General features: G+C 40.8%; 1 pseudogene across 1 annotated transcript in view; it reads left to right on the top strand.

The window, feature by feature from the left end:
* Positions 1 to 9,548: 9,548 nt before the first annotated feature.
* LOC147336661 (protein NLRC3-like) overlaps positions 9,549 to 19,547 on the top strand; it is a 31,138-nt pseudogene continuing 21,139 nt past the window's right edge. Inside the window, exons 1-5 of the transcript XR_015128367.1 lie at positions 9,549 to 9,579; positions 15,038 to 15,169; positions 15,254 to 15,352; positions 15,507 to 15,605; positions 16,369 to 16,470. The product of XR_015128367.1 is annotated as a protein NLRC3-like (transcript). The remainder of the gene's footprint in view (positions 9,580 to 15,037; positions 15,170 to 15,253; positions 15,353 to 15,506; positions 15,606 to 16,368; positions 16,471 to 19,547) is intronic.

Consider the following 19,547-nt stretch of genomic DNA (forward strand, 5'->3'; position numbering starts at 1 on the left):
GTGCAAAAATGGGGGGGGGGGGGGGGGGGGGGGGTAGAGGAAGAATACATATACATATAGTATATACATTGGGTGAATGTGCAGTAGTAGCAGCAAGCAGGTGAATTCTGTACATTAATATGAATAGACATCTGACTATTTTAGAGGATTGACAATATAAACATATTTAAAATTAAAGGTATTTGGAATGTACATTGTGCCTTCGTTTAGAGTGTCTGGAAGAGAGTCCTGTCTCAGTCAATTATGGATGATGTGAGAGGGCGGGTGTGTGTGTTTAGGGCCTGGATGGCTTGGGGATAGAAGCTCCTCTTGAGTCTCTCTGTCCTTGCCCGGATGATGCAGAACCTTCTACCAGATTGCAGAAGTTGGAACAGCTTGTTGCCAGGATGGGACGGGTCCTTCAGTATCTCCGCTTATTTTGGCCAAAACGCCAGAATCTCAGGTTAAACCTCCCAAAATTTCAACAACCACCAAACAGCTAAAACAGTAAATGAGAGCAGGAACATGGATTCTGCACAAAGACGTAAACACAAAGCGTGGAGCCGCCGACGCATCAGAATCAGTGAGATGTGACTTTCTCACCTGACGGCACGGACACGAGCTGAAAGCCGACAGCTCGCTGATTCTGATGTTTCGGCGGCTCCGCGCTTTGTGTTTACGCCCTTTTTGTGCTGATTCTGAAGCTGCAGGTTTGATCTCTCTCCAAACAACATTGAGTAAGCCAGCAGCAAAAGAAGCTCCAAACTACGCTTCACATAAACATCGTCATGAATTCCCTCTGATTGTTTTGCTGCCACCAGGATAAAATCACACTTCATGCACAGTTCTCTCTCTCTCTCTCTCTCTCTCTCTCTCTCTCTCTGTACTTCAAGAACAGTTTCCCGTCTAAAAATCTGTTTTCTGCATTATTCGCTTGCTTGTTATGCACAAGTCTACCGTTCTTACAGCCTGTCGGCCGCTGTTTTTTCTTTCTTTTACTTACTTATGAAAACAAAGCCTCGTTTCTGCCGTTCAATACTGAACAAATTTAAACTTTTTAAAATGATGCAAAATTGCAAAACGCTCAGCTGTGTCTGTAATCAAACCTCTGTAACTTTGCTCTGCTTCACGTCAGCAGCATCAGGTAATGTTCATATGTTCATTAATGGTTTTCTTTTGTTTTTGATGTACTGCAGAATATTTGTATAAAATCCCAGGTCAGGAAAACCTTCATGTCTTTCTGTTTGATCCTCAGCTACTTTGACACAAAGGCATCTGCTGTGACGCTCACACCTTTGATAAAGTCTTGCAAGTGTCAGATTTCTTTTTATAGATATAAAAATATAGAAATGTACTGATGCATGACCTGAATTATAATATTTCTGACTGTCTGAGGCAAAATTTCCCCGATTCAAATTGAATCAAATTGAATCAAATCGATTCTAGACATGAGTGACGATGCCAGCCCTAATATGCATGTTTTAATAAAAGAGATAATGTTGGTGTTTCAGTCATGTAGTAACTGTTAGCTTTAACTGTACAAGGCTTGTTAGACATAATGAAACACATCGTGCAGATTTCTGGATGTTAGACTATAATTTTTATTATGATTATTAATCTTGAGTCTAAAAAGTCAGTCAAGTATATCCAGGATATCTTTCTGTTAACTGGATTCACTGACCCTAACACTGGGACCAGGATAAGCGGTCGCATGAAGCTGGTTACCAGCTGGCAATCTTATTATTTAATTAATTTAATTAAGTTATTTATTTTTTCTAATTTTTCCTCCACATTTCCCCTGAAATGAAGGGATTGTGTTAAACATGCTTTAGTTCCTCACATTTTTCTGCATCTCTTTGTTCAACCCCCTGAATTAAAGCTGAAAGTCTGCACTTCAAACACATCTGAGTTGTTTCATTTAAAATTGATTTTAGTGTATGTACAGAACCAAAATCAGAAATGAAGTTCTCTCTGTCCAGATATTTATGGACCTAACTGTATAATCTATACAGCACGTAAAAAATGCTGTAAATAAAGAAGTCTGTGAAAATGTGGCGCTTCCAGGTCAATTTAAACTGAAGTGATATAATCTTCTCCCCACAGTTTGAGTTTGTATTGTCTCAGCTGCAGACAGACTATGATATTAATATTATTAGTTATTAATATTATTAGTTATAAAGGACACCTTCCTGCCTTTAGTCTTATTCATGATGATTATTAGTCGTCTTCTAATGTCCACAAGTCTGTATGATGTGTTTCATAGTTTCTAACAAGCCTTTAAAACTTAAGTTACTGCATTGCTGAAACACCAACATCTGCTTATTGAACAAAACAAAAACAACCAAAAGTCCACACATCTGATTTTATTTTTATTTTAATAGACTTCCAAAGATTATACCAGATAACTGGCCTCAGAATATAATTGAATAAACATTTTTGAAAACGATAACCTAATCCTGTCTTGACAGGCTGAGCTCTTCAGTATCCACCAACAGCATCGTCATGCTGAGTCAGACGTTTCTGCTCCTGGTGGAAATACTCTTCCTCTTTCCACATTGTACCAAATGTTTTTAAATGTTAGTTTCAATTTAAAATTAAAGATTAAAAAAGTGTAACACACGATGCAAATGTAAACAAAAGCCCCTCTGCAGTATGAAGTCTGCATGGCACAGTGACACACTTTAGGTGATCTCCATCATTGGGAAAAGTGCTGTCAGCTATTTCCCAGTCCCCTGGCGTCTGTGCTGTTCACAGAATCACAATTCCATCGCTGAACTTCCTCTCTGCACCGTCGATTAGAGCTTGGCACGCTCCCTTCATCCTTCTGCTTCTGTTCCAACGCCGCTGAAGAATTAGGGCAGAGCACATCGTACACCCTAGTTGTCTTCCTCAACGTCAACGTTGAATCTCTTTCACTCCTTCTGGTTGTTTGCTGTTCAAAGTCTCCTCTCGACGATCTTCTGGAAGCTCAGTAGCACAGCTCACTGTGGGATGTCTGCTGTGCTGAAGGTGATCTCTGCTCCTCTATGATCCTCCTGAAGCCTCTCTCCAGGCCTCAGCTTCCATCTTGTGGATGATCTCCTTCAGTCACTCCTTCTCAGGGCACGTCACAACATCTGCAAGTTAAAATATTGACACTCCTCTTTTGCCACACGGCTCTCGCCATGTGTCAACTCCACACAATGAGACATGCACAAGAATGTTGCACATTCTCTCTGAAAAATTCTCCAGGGTTTCTCTTGGAGCAGCTCCACTCCAAACCTGTAACCCTGTGTCAAAGAAACATTAGTCAGTGGTTAAATGTTAAGATAAGACACCAGTTTATAGAAACAGAGAAATGTGTCATGCTTTTGTTCGGCCTCCACAAATACACACATTTGTTCATTGGTTGGACTTTTTTGTAAGGAGACACATTGAAAACCATGTTAATAAGATCTTGTTGTTTCCTGTGGATCCGACACAGAGAGTGGACTTCAGACAGAAACCGTGGAAGAGATTTTAGAGGCCGTGTGTGGCAACAGGAAGTTTCTGTATGTTTGCTGATCTTACATGTGGAAAACAACACGTGATGTTTGTGGAGTTCTACAATGATTGCAGCTGCCATCATAGGCAACTCTCGCATTTAAGTTCATTTTATTAGATAGTTAAGTTTGAAACAATAAGTAGTTGAAACAGGGGCGATTCTAGGATCAGAGCTTTGGGGGTGCTGAGCACCAGGAGAGCTGCCCAGCCAGGCAAGATAAACTTTACTTGTCACAATGAGACTTCTTCCCCATCTCTGTCAGTCCCTGCATCCCTAAATGCCTCCAGTTGTCCCGAGTTCTCTCTGACTGTCTCCTTGGTGCATTTAAACCCCTGTTCCTCCCTGTCCTCATCGTCTGTTGTCTTCGTCTCCGTTATCAGTCATCATAATTTTACCATCTTTGTGCAAGTCTGCAAATGTCTTTATTAAATCATAAGATTCTTAAATTCATCAAGTCTCTCTGTGCCTGGGTCGTCGTCACAAAACATGACATCACTGTTTTGTACATTTTAACACAATTTAATCCCAACATTTGTGAAAGAAAAGCAAAACACTATTTTTGAAAAGTCTGTAACAAAACCATCAAATCTGATCAAGGTTATTTAAATGCTGCAAAAGAAGAATGGATTAGAATAGAAGAAATACATATCCTAACCTTAATTACTGGGGGAGAATAATGAATGATGCTCACAGTGAGTAAAAAGTAAACTGAGTGCATTTTTTGGACAGATATCCACTTTTAATGTGTTTGTATAATATAATACAGATGCATAAAAAAACAGAATAAATTATTACAAATAAATTATTACAAAATATTTAAAAAAAATATATAAAAATGGAGGCAACTTTGCCTGTGGTAGAATGTATACAATGTATGAAAAAATCTTTACTGCAGATGCTAATTTTACTAATTCAATAATACTAATTTTGTGTTGTAAGATTTATGAGTTTCATGCTTTCGTAGTGGTCCTTAGGAGAGCTTGACATTTTTATCAGGTGGTCCACACTGTAAAAAGTGTGAGAAACACTGATAAGTGTCTGTGTGCTTTTGGAAAACATTTAAAGCTGCAGTACAGAATCTTTGAAACAAGCTTAAAACATTTTTAGAAACAGAGCTTCTGCTTCTCTTTACAGCTCCTCACTCCACCAGGGCTGTTTGGCGCTTTCTGATAGTGTGCAAATGTGGTGCACGTACTGTGGCAGTCATACAGACAACTGGACGGTCCAAAAGTCAGCCTACCTATTACTGGCTGAGGTTTTAGTAGAGTTGTGGCTGAACCACATAAAAATATATCATTAATTTTAATCTCCCCAATCAATGATCATGTTATGTTGGAATGTTGTTAAAGAGGGTCAAAAATGTTTCAACCCAGTTTGTTTTGCAGATTCTGTACAGCAGCTTTAATATAGGGAGGACACAACTTCCAGATTGTGAGTAAAATCAGGTTTTTTTTTTTCTTTGTCAGTTTAACAGTTTCTGTTGTGCCTGTCACTGCTCCCTGTCTGTTTGCTTACCTGGTTCTTCCTGACCTTGTGCTTCTCCTCACGTTCCTCTCTTTCCTCTCTCCCTCTTTGGACTGACAATCATACACAAATAGATTGTATTCAATTAGATGAAAAATTACATTAATATGAAAAAAATACTATAGGGCTTTGGAGCGTGATGTCACGGGGGTGGGCGTGGAAAGGATTTTGGCCCGATCTGCCATTTTGGGGGTCTAGCGCAAGTGAAAAGGGAGCGAAGGCACACACAACAGCCATGGTTCGTATTTGCTGTGTGGTCAGCTGCAATGTTCGATCACACGACTGGCAAGAGAATAAGCTTGAAAATGGTTTATCTTTTCATTCTTTCCCAACCTGGAAGCAACATGAGGCAGCTCGTGTATCGATGTTACCAAACGAAGGCGTCCAGCCTGGAGAGCAGCTGTGAGACGAGCTGACGTGCAGTTCTCTTCCATCTCCAAATATCTGTTGGTGCTCCAGACATTTTCATTCCGGTAAGTTCTAAATATGTTCATATCTCTCCTTATAGCCTATTAGTTTTATTTTCTATGCGCTCTGAGGTCATAGCAAATTACAACAAACATCCTACTGAGTGATTTTGCAGAACTAAATTCTATTTATAGAGTTGCTAATTATTTGGCATTATTGCAGCAAACCAGCCGATGAAATGGATGAAACACATCGTGACTGAGTTCCAGCGCTACACAAGGGACCTGCTTCAAACATACCACCATGCCAATCAGATTACTACTTCCATGTGAGGGTGAAGAGGTGACCCTTCTGGATAAGATGGTGAAGGTTTGCTGCATTTTGGTGAACAGTGTGGTAGTAAAACCAGGGAAAACCAGCCCTGGCCAACAGGGAAACAAACGCCGACACTGCGGTGCAAGTCTCGGACGACAGTACACCTAAAGCTGGGCAGACACTGCAATTTTCAAACTGCACGATTGACTCGCAGGGGTGAGAAGTTGGTAGGTCACGATGCAGGGTCTCACACTATACCGCCCGATGCTCTGATGCGACCTGAGTGCTCACACTGTGCCTCCATAACATGAAGGTTATAACAGAAAATATGTTGCTCGCTCTCCTTCTTTCTTTCACTCACACAGACACACAAACCACCATCAACTTTGCTAAATTGCTAATGAAAAACATTGATCAGGCAGCTGTGATTGAGCAGCGATGTAAATCCAACTATTTTCACGTTTGTTGTGGTCGTGATAATTTTGTGATGCCACATCGAAAAGGCTCGGATGAGCTTTCCAAAGTTCTACAAGTTGTGCCTCCATCGCTTGTGTCCAGATCACACGCTGCACAGCCGTGCTGCTCCGTCTTTTTCACCAACGTTTACGTGTTTGCGCGTCAGCAGCGTGAGCGGCTGCGGTGACACCCTCACGAGCGAGCAATGTTTGTTCCCCTCAGAGAAATAAAAAAAGGCTGCAAAAGTACAGGGAGGAATGGGAAAAGGGAAACACCTGGCTGGAAAAGGTCACCATAACACCTATAAAGCACACTGCACTGTGTGCCGGCGCACTTTTTCAATAGGCACAAGAAAAACATGAGGGGCGTGAAAGCTTGGGGAACCCTTAACCAATTTCTGGTCCACCAGGCCACGGCAGAAGCAGATATGGTATGTAAACACTGGTTTGTTTTTTAAACCCTCTGGTTAAGGTTAAAATGGGCATGTGCAGTGAATATCAGGGCTATGTGGCCAGAAGTGTGATAATATAATTTATTTTGTGTAATAGACAACTGCAAGGATAAATAATTACAACAAATAGATGACTAATACATAAAAGTAATACATAGATGAATAATGATGATGAGTTATGATGCGTACTCAAGCGGGTTTACAAACGGGAGCAAAAGCTGAAATAATGCCTCTACTGAAGCCAATTGCACTAAATGCACTAAATGTGCACTGTTACAAGAATATTTTTCTTTCTATTGTTTTCTATTAATTTATATAATTTTAAGTTAAGCAGGACAGAGTTCTTTTAAAGAAATATTTACTTTTATTCTCAAAAGTTAAGCAGGACAGGCTTCTGTTTAAGAAAGAGACCTGTTTTACTGTGTTAATGTTGTCATTTTGAGCTAAAATAAATGGCTAAATGATCATTTGTTTCCCATGTGTTCATATCACAAAGAATACGCATCTGCTTAAATCAAATTCAAGTCAAATGGTTAAAAAAAATAATTTCACACACACAAAAAAGAGCTACCACACTGGGAAGGGTGAAGACAAACGGTCGCCCGGCCCTGGCCACGAGGTGCCCCTTATTTATTTCTCAGGGAGTTGGCAACCCTATGTTTACATGATCGAAATAACTTGAACACAAACACAAACAAACAAAGAGGAAGACCGCACCGGAAGGAAACAACTACAAGTCCCAGCATCCCCTGTGTTTAGGGAGCAGCAGTGAAAGTGAAAGTATTGAGCCTCCGTTGAGAGGAGGAAGGTGGAGCTGAGGCAGGTGAGCAAAGGCGTAGATTTTGCATGGACGGGAGGGACGTGTCCCCACCAATAATTTGATCTCTTCGAGAAAAGAAAAACAAACCCGATAGAGAGAAAGAAAAAAACAATCTGTCAACGTCTAATTCACCCAGCGGTGCAGAAAGAGTTAAATTACGTTCTCTACTGGAGTCCTACGTCATGTGACAAATATGGCCAATGTGATTGGCTGTGCCTTTCAGGGAGCTCTGTTTAGTAGTGATGTGCGATACCACTGATTTCCTTTCCGATCCAATACCAAGTAAAATTCAGGGTGGTATCGGTGATACTGATCCGATACCGACACTCTGTACAAAAACTTAATGTTTCATTGCATTACATAATACAATATATAATTGTATTATGTAATTGTAATAATAACATAACCATATTGCTTCATAATGATTAGAGGACATCAGACAACTTGTTTTTGTTGCTTAATAATGCAGAATAATCATATAGAAATAAAAAAAAAACTGACGTTGTGCGCTATTTGAGCATGTTGCCTGCCTGCAGCACTAAAGGACTCTGCGAGAGACGTCTGTCTCGCCTTAGCAGCACCTGTCCCTGTCCTCCTCTTCAGTTCACCTCAACATAAGCTTATCATATTCTGTGATGTGATTTACTCCGAGGTGTTTGACGAGGTCAGTGCTGTTGCCACAACACCTCACTGTTTTGCCACATATATCACAAACCGCGTCTGGGCTGTTTGTGGAGGTAAAACGCGTCCACACAGGACTCTGTTTGCGCTCAGCCATTGTTGTGAGTGTGCACGCCATGGGCTGCGACACATTTATACAGCCGTATTTCGCATATGACTATGAAAGGCATAAGAGGAAGTAGTTCCTTCCAAATTAGACGATCCGAATGATATAGTTTCTTTCCACTGCGTTCATTTTAATGGAAAAACTACAAATTTATCCCAGAGTACTAAAATATCGATATTATAATATGAGAATCGATTCTAGAACATAAATTGCTGGTATCGGAAGAATCGATATTTCAGTATCGATCCGCACACCACTACTGTTTAGTTTTAGCAGCGGCAAGCCTGCGCTGCTAGGGCCTGCAAGGAGGAGAGGTGGGTGGCAGCAAAAAGGAAGTACCTGGATATGAGAAAGTGTTTTTCAAAGAAACCTGTAAGTTACTTAAAGTCAAGCTCACTCATAAAATGTGTCCGTCACAATAACATTACAGGCTATGCTAGGCTTTGGCCCACATCAGTCTAAAATTGTATGTAACCATGAATAACGTGTTTTGGAAACTAACTGCACAACAGGCAGCACTATTAGTTCTCTCAGTCTCTGAGCAGCATTTCTAATTTTGATTGAAACTGTCAGAGAAAACGGCAGCGTCGAGCGAGCCAGGATATTAGTTTACAGAGGCTGTTAAAATTATATGTCTGACGTTAAAATGTTGGTGACACAATAATTTCATCCTAATGGCACTGACATATTCATAGGGTTCATTTTTGAGACAAAATATAACGAGGTAGTCATGATTTTGCAAATAAATAAAAATAAAACCTTGTAGTGCAGTTTGCACAAATTGTTTTAAAAATGCACTCACCCTACAAACATTACTGATGAGTCAAGATCTGCACAAAGTGACAGAAACACTGAAGCAGCTACACATTTTATTCTTATTGTCATGTATGTCCTATTTGTCAGGTGACAGAAGAACCAACACAAAGCTCAGAGAGTAATGGTGACACAAGATCACAGGTGAAAATAAAAAACTTAAAATAACCCGATTGCACAAATATGCACACCCTTAAACTAATACTTTGTTGCAGCACCTTTGCCTTTTATCACTCTAATCAGTCTTTTTGGGTAGGAACCTATTAGCATGGCACATCTCGATGTGGAAATATTTGCTCACTCTTCTTTGCAAAATTCACATATAAAACTATGAATTGTAATTTTAAATGGTTTAGCAGGTAGAATAGCACATGTAGGCAGGTATACTTCTCCTTTTTTATCAAGAAGCAAAGACAAAAAGGGGAACAAAAGAAACAGGGCAGGGTTCGGTGGTTGAATCATCCGTCCCCACCAATGCCAAAACCAAATCTACGCCTTTGCAGGTGAGTGTTCACATGAATATGTTTCTTCTTATGACATAAAATAATTCCACGCTGTTCGTGTCTGTGGGTGAAATGTGAGGCCGGTCGGCTCCTCTGAGCGCTGGTTTCCTGTAAGTAGAGAGGAAGTGAGTTTAGCTGAGCCTCCGTTTAGTGTGAGAGAGCAGGAGGAGAGTGAGAGCTGTGCTGAGGCAGGGTGAGTGTTAACACCGCTCTGACATTACTGTGTCTCTGTGGCGGGAACAACAGGCTCCGTCAGTGGAGGCAAAAATAATCAGACTTTGGTTTTTCAAAGGAAACAACTTTATGTCGGAAGTTCCCGCACGCTCATTGGATAACGATGTGTCAATCTCGAGCTATTAGCCAATGAGCGTGCGGATTCACAGAAAGACCCGCCTTTATCACGGGGCTTTAAAAACTACAATGGCGACAGAAACTCCGTGGGTGGAGTTCAGGGTGACGTTATGAAACTGTGACGTTTCAGCCACTTCCTGTTCTCAGTCCCAGCGTCCTGATCACCGAGGTTTCTGTTGCTCTGATATCTGATATTGATTATATTGGTAAACAGGCTGTAGCATAAACACAGCTGAAGCAGTTTTTGGATGGTTGGCTTCAAATGATCCGTCTGTTTGAAAAGTAAAAACAATTTAAAAATAGGTGAAGCTGATGCAGGGTGAGTGTTAACACCAGGACTTTAGAGGGAAGAAGAGTCACAGCATGTTGTTGACGCGTTGTTGTTCAATCGGGGGAGGCTCTCCGTTGAGGAGAAAAGCTTGAATTTGTTTGTATACGGATTATCCATTGTTTATTATTGCTCACCACAAACAACTATCTGATTGAATAGTTTTCTTATCAGATAGAGAAATAAAATGCGTCGCAAAATGTAAAAGCAAAATTTCCCCGCCTGGGCTGCCTTGCGCCTGATTGTTCTGTAAATAGTTTGAAATGGTTACATAAAAAGCGTCTGAGCCTTGGCTGCATTTTTAGGTAAATATAACTTTGTTGTCTGCAAAACTTTTGTGTATTTTAAAAAATGTACAATTTCTGTTTGCATTTCAAGTTATGAAAATGATTTGTTTAACATGCTTGTGGTTTTTACAGTCAAAAATATCACTTTCTACTCGTATTTTAAATTTTGTCTGAATTTAGATAAATTCTGCTGATACATTTTGTCAAAATGAGAAAATAACAGATTGGCAAGATAAACAGTTTTTAAATGTGAAATACAGAGGCCACATCAAAAGTAGTCAAAAACGACCAATTACACCCTGGACACCAGCTTTCTGGAGTATTTGAAATAACGGTAATATGAGTGATCCATATGGTCACAAAGAATAGCCACTTGTTTCTGTGCTACCAAAGTTCCCCGGCTTTCATTCAAAATGTGTTTATGGTCAGCACCTACACATTAAACTACTTAAACATTATAAATGTCTTCAAGCTCACACTGAGGCCTGTGGGGCACAATCAGCCACTGAGACAGTTCACACATTTATATGTGTTTGTATATGAATATTTCATACTTTAAGGCTGCCTGTTTATTTAAGGGAGATGAACAAAATACATTGGAATTGTACAAAATAATATCACAGATGACAAATTCAATAGATTTTAAGTAGATGCTTGTGCATTCTTAAAGTCTTATATGTTGAACTGAACTATGTGATCTGTTCAAAGCCTCCCAGTCAGTGCTGTTCTCCATGCCTGTCTGACTGTACATGTTATTAGCACAAACACTTTAAAGGTGATCCTTTAGGACTTCAGCAATAATACAGACAGCAAGGTAGTTAGCAATAAAACAGTTTTGTTGGGAATTAACTTAAAAAACAAACAAATATCTGTCTCCTAATTCTTGTCACACAGGAAAGAAGCATCAATATCTGATGAGCAGACTTATTTCTTTCTTTTTTTCTTTTTTTGTTCACATTTTCACATCTTAATTTTTAAGTGAAATTGGCATTTAGAGTTTATACACTATGTATATAAGGTAGTACAGTACAGTGGAACCCCGACTTACAAAATGAATTCATTCCCGAGGGTCTTTCGTAATTGAGTTGCGCGTTTTAAGTGAGGCGATGCTGAACGATAGGCTATAGGCTAATTGCTAACTAGAACAACAATTCGTCGTTCAAGTGGAACAGCGAAGCGCAAGTGCGGAAACCAAGGGGTTGTCACATGATTCGGAAGGCATTGTGGGCGTTGTAGGCTCAGCCAATCGGAGCCAGCGGATTTCGTTACTCGGGCATTTTGCCATAACACGGGCAGAAATATTGCCATTCAGTGCCTTCGTAACATGAATTTTTCGTGAAATGGGGCATTCGTAAGTCGGGGTTCCACTGTATTTTTGTGTGGTGCGTTTTTCTATTTCTTAGCAAAAGTTGAACAAAGGTATTTAAGTTCACGTAGGATGATTTGTTTTCATTTTCACATGGTCTTACTGAGGTAATGCGAATTGAAACATGCATTCTTCTTTTTTTTTTTTGGTGGGGGGGCTGATGTGCTGGAAAAGCTTGAAAAGGGACCTTGAAAGTGCTTAAAAAGTGCTTGAATTTGACCCTGAAAAAGGCGTATGAACCCTGCTCACGGCAACGCGTGGGACAGACCCGCTCGCCTCGCAAGCAATCGAGCTGTTATTACCACCGACAAAGCGCATGTCCCGGTACACAGCTGCCATAACCTCCGCTGTACACTGACTTCATTTACTGAGGTTTTATTTCCTGATTTTCGTATGTGTCATACGTGTTTCAGTCGCCAATTCTGAATTATAACTAACATTAAAAACATGTTTAAGGAGGAGAGAGAGCAAAAAAATTCGATTAACAGCTGATGTTTGGGTTTTTGTTCAATAATCAGCGTGACCTGATAAACGCATAAAAGAAATAACGTTGGTGTTTCCGTCATGTAGTAACTGTTAGGTTTAACTGTACAAAGGTGGTTCGACACTATGAAACACACACAGACTTCATGATGTTCGCCTCATTTTTTTATTGTGAATATTAATCATGAGGGTAAACGGCCCTGTACACCACGGAGCGAGGTCAGCATGTCCACGATATCTTCAGCTCTCTGAGTTAACCCATCAAACTAATCTAACGCTCATCTACGAATAACTCACGGCTCATATCAATATTATTTTACAGAAAATCATCCTTATTGCTGCCAACTATTCCAGAGACATGAAAATCTACAGCATAAAGAACACAAAAATATATAGCAGTCTAACGCAACACTGTAACAGAGATGAATGCATCAGTTTGTCACAGATCAAAGTGGAATGAATGTGATTGGTTGAACTGGTGTTCGTGATCTGTGTTTTCTGCATTTTCATCAGCGTAAGAGACTCAGCAGCAGATTATGACAGTTATACATTTGATGAATCACCAAATTAATAAACGCAAGAAACGATCAAACCTGTTCCGACAGTTTGAGTTTGTGTTCCCTCAGCTGCAGACTCGCTGGTTTTTAAATGTTTGAGAGCGAAGATGAGATAGAGAATCAGCAGCAAAGAGAACAGAGAAAATTCAAATCAGAGTTTTTCTCTGAATTAAAAGCAAGGAAACAACAATATATTCTACATGGTGAAACTGATGGTTTCTGGTGTTTGGGTCTGTTTTTCTGTATTCATGCAGATAAAGTGTAAACTCAGATGAATTATACCATCAAATGTTAAAGGAAAATATCAGGATGAGTGTCTGTGAGCTGAGAAGGACGTGAAGCGAGCAGTTTATCCCAGAGCTGAAGCTGCTCTGTGTGCAGAGATGAGCTCAGATTCCTGCTGTGATTGATCAACAGTCACAGAAATGTAGACTTGTAGTTATTACTGCAGTATGGTCACAGCAGATACTGATAAACATGTATTATGAGGATGGATGATCAAGTTTCTCACTCCTTTAAATCTCAGTTTTTTCTTCTTCACAGTTTATCTGTTAATTTATTAATGAATAACACTGAAAGAGTTTCTGTTATATTTCCCCTTGAACATCAGCTTATTAGGGCGGCATTAGGAAATAGCCCCCCTCCAAAGAATGAATAAATGAATGATGATAATAATGAAATGATTAAAAAGCAGAGCTCAGAGTGGTAGAATGGTCAAACATGGATCCACGGGTGGTTCAACTGCATTTGGTGACGTGACTAAAGCAAATCTTTCAAATAATCCCACCATCAACGGGATGTTGTCTCCTTTACTACCGTTACTTTACTTGGTCACCGTGTGAATTTCTTTGAAATGAACCAAATTCTTTTATTTGTTGGTTGTTGCATATTTAACCTCTACAGTCAGGAAAGGAGGAGATGAGGCCTCAACAATGTTGGGTTGTAGCTGTGGTTCAGGTTAGAGTGAGTGTCCATGGAATAAATGTAAGTCAGTGAACTGGAAACATGACTGTGTTCAAACTTTGTTTCCTTTTTATAATGAGTCTAATCAAAGATGGACAGAAGTATCTCCACTGTGACTTTTCTGTGTCACCATCAGAGCTTCTGCACAGTGTTTCTGGGGCAGATAACATTGCAGCATTATGGAGACATTATGGAGACAAAAAGAAAAGCGTCTGGACTTCTTTAAGTTAAACTTAAAGAAATCCAGACGCTTTTCTTGGACTGTTGGTTTCAGTGTTGAGTCTCATTCACACACTCCCTCAGACTCTTCACACACACTGATTTGCTGACATAAACACACTCCTGTGTGCTTTCTTGGCTTCACACACACACTGAGGACCATCTACAGACTGTGAGCTCCGTCTTCTTTGTCTTTGGAGCCGAACTCTGACAAAGTAAGGAACAAAACTTTCTCCAGCGTGTGAACTTTCCTCCTAGACTCAGTCTGAGCAGTCAGACCACATATTTCTAAAGCAGCACATGAAGGTGTGGCTCACACACACACAGGTGAAGGAAACAGCTGCAGTATTAAAAACTGCTTCACTGTCTACAAATATATGAACTGAATGTTTCTTTCAGGCTGTAAAAACCTTATTTATCCTCCATTGCAGTCCTGCATTCAGAGCATTACTTCTGTTATATTAGTACATGTATTTTATTCTGAGGAACACATGAAACTCTGAGCTGAATTGAATCCATTGAATCAGAGTCCAGGACTCAGACTAAACACACTGAATGTGTCCTGAGCTCGGCCGCTGTTCCACAGTAACTGCTGTCAGAGTCACTGTTACTGAGTTAGCTTAGCTAGCAGAGCAGCTAGCAGTTAGAGTATGAACTCTGTAAGCAGTCAGCTCGGTCCTGGACGTTGTTACTGACATAAAGCTGCTCTCTGCAGCCATGTTTGACCTGCTGCTTTGTAGGACTACAGTAATAGAGGATTTGGAGGCTGAACTGGGCTCTGTGACACTTTTTGTAGTGAACTGATGAAAGCTGCGTCTCAGATGGATGTTAGTCCAACACATCAGACACGACCTCTGCAGCTCTCAGTTGATGTGCACAAGAATGATTTGTGTTTCCTCTGCAGGTGAAGGTAGAAAGTGTGCGTGAGCTGATGTGAATTGAGCAGCATGGATCAGTGTGAGGACAGAGAGGAGGGAGTCCCTCCCTCTAAAAGCACTCTGTGTGGGGAACACGAGAGCCAGACCAAAGCTCAGAGGTGAGATGACCATCTCTAACTGTCCATGACTCTTCTCCATGTCACAGCTCAGCACTCACGTCACTGCTCCATCATTATTCACAGGAACCAGCCTGGACCTCCACCCAGCTCTGTGTCCTCTAAGAGCAAACAGGTGAAGCATTTCTTTCGTAATTTAGGGCAAAAGAAGTCATCTGACAAAAAGTAAGTTCATGTCAGTATTAAAATGTTTGAAATTTTAATCAGCTTTTTACTATTTAACGATTTAAATAATAAACTATTTACATAGTTTATACTTTTTATGTAATGTATTGGACACATTGGATGTGACACATGTTTCATGTTCACTTATTTTTAGCGTCAATCAGAAACCATCCAGCTCTGTGTCCTTAAAGAGTGACTGGTCCAATCATCGAGGAATTAATTTTAAATCCCAGCCAGTGTCTGCTGCAGAGAGGTGAGCTGTTAGTAACAAGAACTCTCTGATTTAAATGATTTTGATGTTTCCTGGTTTCTAAAATGCATCTCTGTAGCAGAGCAGTGTCTCCAAGGACACACAGGCTCAGCTGTAACTGTCAGTTTATCTGGTTTAAGACACATTTGGACTCAATTGGCTGTTTTTAACTATGTATTTTAATCAGAGGTGTAAATCTAGACCTCACACATCTGGATCGTAAACTATGATAGAAACAGCTGCTAGCAGTGGGTAGTTTGACTTTGATACGCTGCTCTAGAAAGCAAACAAAGGTTTGTGCAGCTCCTCTTCAGAAAAGTGTTCAGAGAGCAGCTGCTGTATTAGACAAAGGCTCGTCGTGTGAGCCCAGATGTGTGTAACAGCTGGATGAAGGAGAACCATCACAGTCACGTCTCCATCCCGCCTTTATTAATGAACTTCCTGTTGCTTGCAGATGACAGGAACACAAAGTGTTTGTGCCACGTGATGCTGCAGGATTTGTTAACGTGTCCATGATGGTAACATCTCCTCGTCTAACTGCAAACACATGAGCGCTCCTAACGGCAGCTATCACAGCCACACAGGCAGACTGTGTCTCACTGTTGCATTCAGGGACATTTGTTTTCCTGTAAAAAGCTGAACTCTAATCTAAGAGGACTGTTACTGACAGGAAACAGCTGCATTATCTGCAGTCTGTGTGACCACAGCTGCTTCAATCACTTTATCAGAGAATTGATCATTGAATAAAACATGTTTGTGTCTGCAGAGGTCAGAGGTCACAGTCTGCAGGATCCAGCTGTCCGTCTGTGAGGAGTGACTGGTCCAAACGTTACCCTCCAGAGTTCAGTGCTGCACCTGGACCAACGAGGTCAGAAACCTGTGATGACTCCTTTACATGTTTGTGTTTTCCTGCATAAATATGACCAAAGATTCATTAAAAAGATAAAAATATTAGACTTTGTCCTGTAGCGCTGTGTGGCAGGCAGGATTGGACCCAAACACAACAGGATGAAGTCAAAGAGGCAGCTTTATTTCAGCTGTGAACATGCAAACAGCAGAAATAAGAAAACATAACTGTAGGTTTGCAGTGAATGAAGCCTCAGCTCGACGCTCCACTTTGTCCCTCTTTTCCTTCTCCAAACAGCCACATCAGGAGTCTCTGATGGAGTTTTAAAATATTTAATTACACATGTCCAAAGATGGGTTCAGGATACCTGAATCCACAGTTATTAAAGCTAAAATAGTTCACAGGGTTTGGACTTTGTTAGGTGACGAGAGAACATCAAAGTGTTTTTTATCTTTAAACAGTATTTTTATCACTTCAGTTGCTCTCACAGCCCTGTTTGTTATTTTAGTAAGTAAGTAAGTAAAGTTTATTTATTAAGTGCTTTTCATAGACAGGTAGTCACAAAGTGCTGCACACAGAGATTAAAATAAACAGTACGATAAATAGCAAAATGCACAATATACACAATATAGAGTTTAAATGTAAATGAAAAATATAAAAATGTAAACAGCATTGGTCAACAGAAAGCTTGTTTAAACAGTAAAGTTTTTAACTGTTTTTTAAAGGATTCCACAGAGTCAACCAAACGTAGTTGTAGAGGTAGACTGTTCCACAGCCTTGGTGCCACAGACTGAAAGACTCCGCCCCCTTTCGTCTTCAGACGTGTTCTGGGAGCAACCAACAAACTCTGAGTCTGTGAGCGGAGACAGCGAGCAGCAGTGTATTTAGTGAGAAGCTTGGATAAATAATCTGGGGCCATTTAGTGCTCTGTACGTTAAAACAATCATTTAAAACGAATTCTAAAATCTATTGGGAGCCAATGTAAAGAACATAAAATAGGAGTGATGTGAGCTCGCTGGGTAGAGCGAGTTAGTAGAGTGGGTGCTGCGTTTTGTACAGCTTGGAGGCGAGAAAGAGATGATTTATCCAAGCTGGTAAACAGGGAATTACAATAATCTAAACGCGATGACACAAATGCATGGACAATTTTTTCCAGTTCAGCTAAGGAGACCATATGTCACAGTTTAGAAATATTCCTTAAATGAAAGAAACAGGAACGAGACAGAGACTTTACATGTGAGTCAAGGCCCAAAGAAGAGTCAAATATTATTCCAAGATTTCGAATATTTGGCTTAGCAGAAGAACAGAAAGGGGCAACAACTTGACTGATTTTAGAATATAGATCAGGAGGAGCTATGATCATGGTCTCTGTCTTGTTCTAACAAGGTAATTGTTAGAAAGCCAATCAGAGATTTGAGTTAAAGCCTGGACTAGGGTGGACAGCCTATCCAGCTGATGAGGCTTAACCAGAGCTCTTATGTTTCACTCAGTGCTCCCACCAAACACCTTGGAGGACACATTAGTGTGATTTAGATTTCATTGCTGTAAACACCAGTCACACAAGCTAACCCATGGAGGCAGCAGCAGGCTTTGTGTTTGGTAAAGTCTGCTGGCTTAAACTAAGAGAGTTTAGTTTGTTAGCACAAAGAGCTGTCAGCTAAAGCCCCGAATGCACTTTGAATACAGACGAACTGAGAAAAACACTTTAAATACAGCAAACAGTCAAACTGACCACATCTTTTTCTGCTGATCATCCACAGCAGTACGTTTAGCATTCATGCTAGCAGCAGGCTATGACTGTTAGGGTTGCCAACCGTCCCTTAAAAAACGGAATCGTCCCATAATTAGAAACAAAAGCACACGTCCCGTATTGAGCTAATAAGGGACGCACTTTGTCCCGTAATACAGTGAGAATCAAAAGTAGTCTATAAATGTTAATGGAATTAACGCTTTGTTTGAAAACATAATTCCCAGCCCCTCTCCTGCTTTGTGACCAATGAGCTGACAGCACACTTATGACAATACCGCTCATCTCATTGGTCGAGGAAAGGTCGCTTGCGGAGAAAATACCAGAAGACAACAGATGACCACAACAAGAAGCATGGCCAACAGGGAAACAAATGCCGACACTGCGGTGCAAGTCTCGGACGACAGTACACCTAAAGCTGGGCAGACACTGTGCGATTTTTTCAGTCACGTTATTCAGCTCCTGCTCAAACTGCACGATTGACTCGCAGGGGTTAGAAGTTGGTAGGTCACAATGCAGGTCTCACACTATACCGCCCGATGCTCTGATGCAACCCGAGTGCTCACTCTGTGCCTCCATAACATGAAGGTTATAACAGAAAATCTGTCGCTCTGTCTTTCACTCACACAGACACACCACCACCATCAACTTTGCTAAATTGCTAATGAAAAACATTGATCAGGCAGCTGTGAATGAGCAGCAGTGTAAATCCAACTATTTTCACGGTTGTTGTGGTCGTGATCATTTTGTGATGCCACATCGAAAAGGCTCGGATGAGCTTTCCAAAGTTCTACAAGTTGTGCCTCCATCGCTTGTGTCCAGATCACACGCTGCACAGCCGTGCTGCTCCGTCTTTTTCACCGACGTTTACGTGTTTGCGCGTGAGCAGTGTGAGTGGCTCACGAGCGATTGATGATCGGGAGCTGCTCGAGGTGTTAATCGCTTCTCGTTACCCCACGTATACTACACGATGCACGATGAAGGCCAAAATTGGGCCGATCACCAAATCGGTCGCACGACTCAAAAATCGTCTCAAAATGGGCCAAAAATCGCACAGTGTAAGCCCAGCATTAGAGCAGCAATGTTTGTTCCCTCAGAGAAAGAAAAAAAGGCTGCAAAAGCACAGGGAGGAATGGGAAAAGGGAAACACCTGGCTGGAAAAGGTCACCATAACACCTATAAAGCGCACTGCACTGTGTGCCGGCGCACTTTTTCCATAGACATGCTTCTAATGGTGGGCACATGAAGAACATGAGGGGTGTGAAAGCTCGGGGAACCCTTAACCAATTTCTTGTCCACCAGGCCACGGCAGAAGCAGATATGGTATGTAAACACTGGTTTGTGTTTTTAA

This window comes from Aulonocara sp. 'chitande type north' Nkhata Bay, linkage group LG3, assembly GCF_057382095.1.
Source record: "Aulonocara sp. 'chitande type north' Nkhata Bay isolate Kocher_YH1m ecotype deep benthic linkage group LG3, A_spYH_male_GT1.1, whole genome shotgun sequence".
Lineage (NCBI taxonomy): Eukaryota > Metazoa > Chordata > Actinopteri > Cichliformes > Cichlidae > Aulonocara > Aulonocara sp. 'chitande type north' Nkhata Bay.